Below are 8,199 nucleotides of genomic sequence, written 5' to 3' on the forward strand. Positions count from 1 at the left end.
TCTTAAAGCCGAGTAGTATTCCATTGTATGTATATACCACATTTTATTGATCCACTCATCTGTTGATGGGCATTTGGGTTGATTCCAACTTTTGGCGATAGTGAACAATGCTGCTATGAATATTGGTGTGCATATATCGGTTTGTGTTCTTGTTTTCAGTTCTGCTGGGTATATGCCCAGCAGTGGTATTGTTGGGTCATATGGCAAATCTATGGTTAGTTTTTTTAGAAACTGCCAAATGGTCCTCCAGAATGGTTGGAACCTTCTGCATTCCCACCAGCAGTGGATGACTGTTCCCATTTCTTCACATCCTTTCCAGCATTTGTATTCTTCTGTTTTTTTCATAGCTGCCAATCTTATGGCAGTAAGATGGTATCTCATTGTAGTTTTGATTTGCATTTCCGTGATAGCTAGGGATTTGGAGCATTTTTTCAAGTGCTTTTTAGCGATTTGTATTTCTTCTTTGGAGAAGTGTCTGTTTAAGTATTTTTCCTGTTTTTTAAATGGGTTGTTAATCTTTTTATTTTCAAGATATAGGAGTTCTTTATATATGCAAGTTATAAGTCTCTTATCAGATATATGGTTGCCAAATATTTTCTCCCATTGTGTAGGTTCCCTTTTTACTTTCTCGACAAAATCCTTTGAGGTGCAGAAGGCTTTAATTTTACGGAAGTCCCATTTATCTATTTCTTCTTTTGCTGCTCGTGCTTTTGGTGGGAAGTTCATGAAGCCATTTCCTATTACAAGGTCTTGTAGATGTTTCCCTACACTGCTTTCCAAGGTCTTTATGGTCTTGGCTCTTACATTTACATCTTTGATCCATCTTGAGTTGATCTTTGTATAAGATGTGAGATGGTAATCCTCTTTCATTCTTCTACATATGGATATCCAGTTCTCCAGGCACCATTTGTTGAATAGACCATTCTCTCCCAGTTGAGAGGGTTTGGTGGCTTTATTGAATATTATATGGCTATATATATGAGGTTCTATATCAGAGCTTTCAATTCAATTCCATTGGTCTTTGTGTCTCTCCTTATGCCAGTACCATGCTGTTTTCACTACTGTAGCTTTGTAATATGTTTTGAAGTCAGGTAGTGTGATTCCTCAAATTTCGTTTTTCTTTTTCAATATGTCTTTGGCTATTCGGGGCCTCTTTCCTTTCCAAATACATTTCACAGTTTAGTTTTTCTAGTTCCTTAAAGAAGGCTGTGTTGATTTTTATTGGGATTGCATTGAATGTGTAGATCAGTTTTGGTAGAATAGACATCTTAATAATATTTATTCTTCCTATCCATGAACAGGGAATATTCTTCCATTTATTTAGGTCTTCTTTGATTTCCTTGAACAGTCTTGTATAGTTCTCAGTGTATAAGTTTTTTACCTCTTTAGTTAAATTTATTCCTAAATACTTGATTTTTTAATTTACTATTGTGAATTGTATTTCTTGATTTCCTCCTAATCTTGCTCATTATTGTTGTACAGAAATGCTACTGATTTTTGCGCATTGATCTTATAACCTATGACTTTACTAAACTCATTTATGAGTTCTAGAAGCCTTGTTGTAGACCTCTCAGGGTTTTCTATGTACAGGATCATGTCATCTGCAAATAATGAAATTTTGACTTCTTCCTTTCCAATTTGAATGCCTTTTATATCTGGTTCTTGCCTCAGTGCTCAAGCAAGTACTTCTAAGACAATGTTAAATAGAAGGGGAGACAGTGGGCTTCCTTGTCTTGTTTCTGACTTTAGAGGGAAGGATTTTAGGATTTCTCCATTGTAAGCGATGCTGGCTGTGGGTTTTTCATATATACTCTTTATCATGTTCAAAAAATTTCCTTGTATTCCAATCTTTTGGAGTGTTTTTATCAAGAAAGGGTGCTGTATTTTGTCAAATGCTTTTTCTGCATCTATAGATATAATCATGTAATTTTTTTCCTTCAATCTGTTTATATGGTGTATTACATTGATTGATTTTCTTATGTTGGACCATCCTTACACACCTGGAATGAATCCCACTTAGTTGTGGTGTATAATTTGTCTAATGTGTTGTTGAATACGATTAGCAAATATTTTGTTAAGTATTTTTGCATCTAGTTTCATTAGAGAAATTGGTCTGTAATTTTCCTTTCTTGCGGTGTCTTTGTTTGGCTTTGGTACTAGGGTAATTTGGCAGCATAGAAGGAGTTAGGCAATGTTTCTTTTGTTTCAATTTTTTGGAATAGTTTCAGCAGGATTGGTGTTAGTTCTTTCTGGAATGTTTTGTAGAATTCATCTGTGAAGCCATCTGGCCCAGGGATCTTTTTAGTTGGGAGGTTTTTAATGACTGATTCTATGTCTTTACTTGTGATTGGTTTGTTGAGATCATCAATTTTTTCTTTCATCAATATGGGCTGCTTATGTGTTTCTAGGAATTTGTCCATTTCCACTGAATTGTCATTTTTGTTGGAAAACAGTTTTTCAAAATATCCTCTTATGATAGTCTTTATTTCTGTGGGGTCAGTGATGATATCTCCTTTCTTGTTTCTTATTTTGTGTATTTGCATCTTCTCTCATTTTTTCTTTGTTAGTCTTGCTAAAGGTTTGTCAATTTTATTGATCTTCTCAAAAAAACAGCTCTTGGTCTTGTTTATCTTTTCAAGGGCTTTCTTATTTTCTATTTCATTTAGTTCTGCTCTTATCTTTGTTATTTCCTTCCTTCTTCTTCTTGTTGAATTACTTTTTTTTTCTAATTCCTCCAAATGTGCAGGTAGTTCTTCAATTGTTGCTCTTTCTTCTTTTTTGATATATGAAATTATGCCTATAAATTTCCCTCTCAGTACTGCTTTTGCTGCATCCCATAAATTTTGGTATATTGTGTTATCATTATCATTTGTTTCAAGGTAGCAATTGATTTCTTTTGAGATTTCCTCTTTGACCCACTGTTTTTCTAAGAGTGTGCTGTTTAATTTCCAATTCATGGTGTGAAATCTGGGCCTCTGGCCCTTGCAAATTTCCAGCTTCACTCCACTGTGGTCAGAGTTATTATTTTGTATGATTTTGATCTTTCTGAATTCATTAAGCCTTTCTTTGTGGCCGTGCATATGGTCTATCTTGGAGAATGATCCATGTGCACTTGAGAAAAATGTATACCCTGCTGTGTTTGGGTGTAATGATCTGTATATGTCTATTAGATCCAGCTCCTCTAATATACTGTTCAAATATTTTGTTTCTTTAGTGATTCTGTTTTGAGATGATCTGTCCAGAGTTGATAGTAATGTATTAAAATCCCCCACTATAATTGTAGATGCATCTCTTCTTTCACTTAATTTTTCCAGTGTTTGCCTCATGTATTTAGAGGCTCCCTAGTTAGGAGCATAAATATTTATGGTTGTTCGTTCTTCTTGACAGATTTTCCCTTTCACTAAAATGTAGTATCCTTCTTTGTCTCTCACAATTGTTTTGCATTTAAAGTCTATTTTGTCTAATATTAATATAGCTACTCCTGCCTTTTTTTGGTTATTGTTTGCTTGTAAGAATGTTTTCCAACCATTCACTTTCAGCCTCCATGAGTCTCCGGGTCTAAAATGTGTCTCTTATAGACTGCATATATATGGGTCATATTTCCTTATCCAATTTCCCAGTCTGAATCTTTTGATAGGTGAGTTTAATCCGTTGACATTCAGTGTTATTATTTTCAAGGAATTATTTATGTTGGTCATATTTTGGTTGGACTTGTGTTTGTCATATTTTGTTTGTTTGTTTTCCCTTCTCTTTTTATCTTTTTTGTTGCTCTTACACACTCCCCCACCTCTGACTGTCCTGTTTTTTTCCTTTCTGTCTGCAGAACTCCCTTTAGAATTTCTTGAAGGAGATGTTTCTTGTTGGCGTACTATTTCAGTTTCTGTTTATCTGTGAATATTTTGAACTCTCCATCATTTTTGAATGCTAGTTTAGCTGGATAGAGTATTCTTGGTTGGACATTTTTTTCTTTTAGTACCTTTACTATATCATACCACTGCCTTCTTGCCTCCATGGTTTCAGATGAGAAATCAACACTTAATCTTATGGAGCTTCCCTTGTATGTGATGGTTCTCTTTTCTCCTTCTGCTTTAAGAATTTTCTCTTTGTCTTGAGCGTTGGATAATTTGACAAGTATATGTCTCGGGGTGGGCCTGTTGGGGTTTATGACAATTGGGGTGCACTGTGCTTCTTGAATATGTACATCTGTCTCTTTCAGTAGATTTGGGAAGTTTTCAGCCATTATTTCCTGCAACACTCCTTCTGAGCCCTTTCCCTTCTCTTCTCCTTCTGGGATGCCTATAATATGTATGTTTGAGCTTTTTGCATTGTCATTCAGGTCCCCAAGTCCTAGCTGGATTTTTTCTATCTTTTTATCGATCAATTCTACTATCTGTTTGATTTCCGATATACTGTCTTCCACATCACCAATTCTCTGCTCTGCCTTTTCTAGTTTGCTGATATTTGCTGCAAGTGTATTTTTGATTTCTTGAACTGTGGTGTTCATTCCCATCATATCTGTTATCTTTTTGTGTATGTCTGCAATTTCCCATCCAAGTGTTGTCTTCATGTTGTTAACCTCTTCCTTTACTTCATTAAATTTGTCTGTGATAAATGTTCTGAGATCTTTAATTGCTTGTGCAAAGTTCTGCTCCCCTTCCTGGTTTTTAGTTCGTTCATTGGATTCAGCCATGTTTTCCTGATTACTGGTTTGGTTTGTAGATTTTTGTTGCTGTCTGGTCATCATTTTATCTTGATGTGTTTAATCAGTTCCTTAGTTTCTTTGTCTTGTCTTGGGGATTAATTACCTGTTGTCTTTGCATAAGTGTTATATCTTCTCTTTGTCACTTTGTTCTTCTTATTCTAATTTCTTATTGCTGGTAGGGTTCACTTTAAAGGAAAGTATTAGGGCCAGGGAAAGGCAATTGTGCAAGAAGGAAAAGATATAAAGTAGTATTTGGTGATAAATGTTAACAGAGCAACAATATGAGATCTGGTTCGATGGTTATCAGATTCATGTAAGTTGTGTAGAGTTATAGCAGTAGGTAGAGTACCTATAATGAGGTAGTTGACTGAATATGGGAGGAATATGGTATGAATTTAAAAGCTATTGTTTTCATGAGAGAGGGAAAGAGGAAAAAAAGGCAATAGTTTCATGAGTGGATAACAGACAGAAAACAAAACAAAGGTATTAGAAATTAAGAGTTAGACACTTTGGGGATTAAAGAAAGGGAGGTGGAATATAGGAGAGACAGTAGATGCTGGAGGATATCAAGATGTAGGGGATGGGGATAGCGTAGGTACCCAAAATCAATTCACACAGAAATGAGGCAGTGGAGGATGAGGAAACCCAGCAAATGTGAGGTGTTCCCTGCAGCACCTATTGTATAATTAAGATAAAATAAAACAAGAAGAAAATGAGGGACAAGAGAAAAAAAAGAGAGAAGAAAGGAAGAAAGAAAAAGGGTGTGGGTAAAGGGAGGGGAGCAAGTATGGAAAAGAAAAAAAAGATATAGAACAACCACAACAGCAACAACAACAAAAAAACCCTAAATAACTGAAAAAAAAAAAGACTTTGGGGGATACGCTGGGAGAAAAGACTAGGAGATAATGCAATGTTAGCAATCAGGATATTAAGAAATAAAAAAATAAAATAAAAATAAAACAACAAAACAAAACAAAACAAAAAAGAAAAATGCAAATGTTGAGGGCTAGGACATTCAAGGACCTCAGATTGACCTCAGGACTTGATGGATTCAGGGATGGAAAGTCTGAGATATTGAAGACTCAAGAGGTATGAGTCTCTGGCATGTGGGCCACCAGGGTTTAGGGGACTCAGACCTGGCACCCTCAAATCTGGTTAACAGGGAGCCTGGGAGCACCGCAGTGCAACACAGCCTTCAGGGATCCCTGCAGCTGGGTGCCAGCCCTATGGGAGAGGTCACTTCCGCAAACTCTAATCTATGTGTCTGAACCCCTCAATTCACTCACTCACTGGGTCTATTCTGTGGCTGTATCACCAATTCGACTTCAGGACACCTCCCACCCTGTAAGCCCCCAGAACGGCCACCTGGGGGTGCCTCTACACTGCAGCCAATTTAATGACACAGTTCAGTAGCCAGGCCCGGGGGTGGGGCTCCAGCCAGAAACACGGATACCAGAGTCCAAAACTGAAATTGCCATGCTTCACAAAATATTCCCCTAATCGGCTTCCAGACGTCTCCCACCCTGCAGGCCCTGAAAGAGTCTCCTGGTGATGTCTCTTTATTGTGAAAAATTTAAGGCTGCTTCAGATCGGCAGCCGGCCTTTGGGGGGCAGGGCTCTAGGCAGAAGCGCTATATTTGTGTCCCCAATAAAAAATTCCCCGCTTCGCAAAAAAACTCCCGTTTGTCTCCCCAAATCGGTCTGTGAAGGCCTCCTGTCCTGTTAACCCCCCAATAGCCTGCTCAGGGCTTATGAATTCCCCAGTACCACAGAGCCTCCAGAAATCACCACCACAGCACCGGTGCCGCAGCTCCGCCCAACCCAGGAGGGAGCATTCCACACGCAGCTCCCACCTCCGTGTAGTAGAGTCTCAATTATATCTTATGCACGAATTTTCTCTGTTATCTTCCCACCAAATCGATGTCCAGACACCTTCTACCCTGCGAAATCCCAAAACAGCCTGGTCCCTAAGAATTTCCAATGCTGCTGCGACAATAGCTTTCAAACAAGGTAACATTTATGTTTACATTGTGGTTTATATATATTTTTTGATATTTAAAATTATTTATTTTATTGTTATGCACAATGAAGGAAAGCATAATAGTAGAGTCTTTTTCCACCATAAAAATATGTACACCCATTTATTTAGCTAGAAACTAGCTTGAAATGGTACTGGTATATTCCATTTGAAATTATTTCTCTACAGCAATCAACTGTCTCATATTTGGAGCATGTTGAATTAAATATTGTCCCATAAGTCTTTTTTTGTTTTTTTTAAGTTTAAACCATTAAGAGTTCCAAGTACTTTGGGAGAATCCTTGTGTCCTGGATGGCCTGGTGAACATATTAAAATCAAGCAGCACAACTGTATTCTGAAAATACTCTCAAATCCATACAAATGATGCTTAGTTGTGGAGCTCAGAAATCTCCTACTGGCACTATGACATATAAAGATAATTTGTTATGAAAATTTCACACCAATTTTGTTTTGTTCTTTCTTCATTAACCACTGTGCTTCCTTCTCCATTTTCTTCCTTTGTTGTTCTGCTGCTCTCTTTTCTCTGTCTGCTATTTTCTGCTGCCTCAGAACTTCTTCTGCTTGCCAGGCTGCATCTTCTTCTTCCTCCCATGCATTGGTATTTTCTTGCCAGGTATCTAAGTCACCTAATTCAGGAGCTTGATGAATAAAAGGCATATCTTGTCTAGCTGCTAATCTACTAGAGAAACCTGTGCTTCCATCTGGAATGCCAAAATTTAATGGTTCTCTCTTCTTAATAACAATTTTTTGAGTCTTCCTTATAGTTGGTGTCATGTCCTTAAAATAGTCAGGTTCCAACTGTTCCAAAACATTTTGTTGTATTGCCACATTCCCATTCCCTCCTTCAATCTTTACACTTATGGGTGCATCTTCATCCCAGGAAGTCCACTCTTGACCATCTGTCTGCTTAGGAACCGATGAATAATCAACTGTCTTTGTCAAAATTATTTGGTCTCCACTTAATTTCCGTCCTCTGCCAGATCTGCATATTAATCTCTTTAGGAATGAGAATACTGTTGCCAGGCAGGTACAAACTTTAAATAACCGGAACTGAGTGATGGCCATGGCAGGATTCAAAACCTGCCCCTCACCCTCCCCTCTGGGTGAAGGCTCCGAGCTGCCGCCTATATTTTAGACTATACAATTTTCTAAATTTTTAGCTATCTTATGTTTCACATTATGAATTACATTTTAGTCTATCACCCATGTATATTTTTGGTGTAATTCAACATGTCTTATAATCCATCCTTGTGTAAGGATGTGGAACACTTCTATTGCCCACACAGTTACATTGATTCCATTTATTCAATACCTTTTTCTTCTCCCCTTAGGGCCCACAGTGACAGTCAATCTTCATTGCTTGAAGGACCATGTTCAGAGATACTTGCAACGGTGTTGAGGGCTTGACATGCTCAACTGTCCTAACGAATTGGGAGCCACCATTTATCTCGAGAGATAC

At 37.5% G+C, this 8,199-nt stretch overlaps 1 pseudogene; it reads right to left on the reverse strand.

Moving 5' to 3' along the window:
* Positions 1–6,788: 6,788 nt before the first annotated feature.
* On the reverse strand, positions 6,789–7,805 carry LOC101446825 (receptor-binding cancer antigen expressed on SiSo cells pseudogene; annotated as a pseudogene).
* Between the last annotated feature and the right edge of the window lie 394 nt (positions 7,806–8,199).

Source organism: Dasypus novemcinctus, chromosome 14, assembly GCF_030445035.2.
Source record: "Dasypus novemcinctus isolate mDasNov1 chromosome 14, mDasNov1.1.hap2, whole genome shotgun sequence".
NCBI classification, from domain to species: domain Eukaryota; kingdom Metazoa; phylum Chordata; class Mammalia; order Cingulata; family Dasypodidae; genus Dasypus; species Dasypus novemcinctus.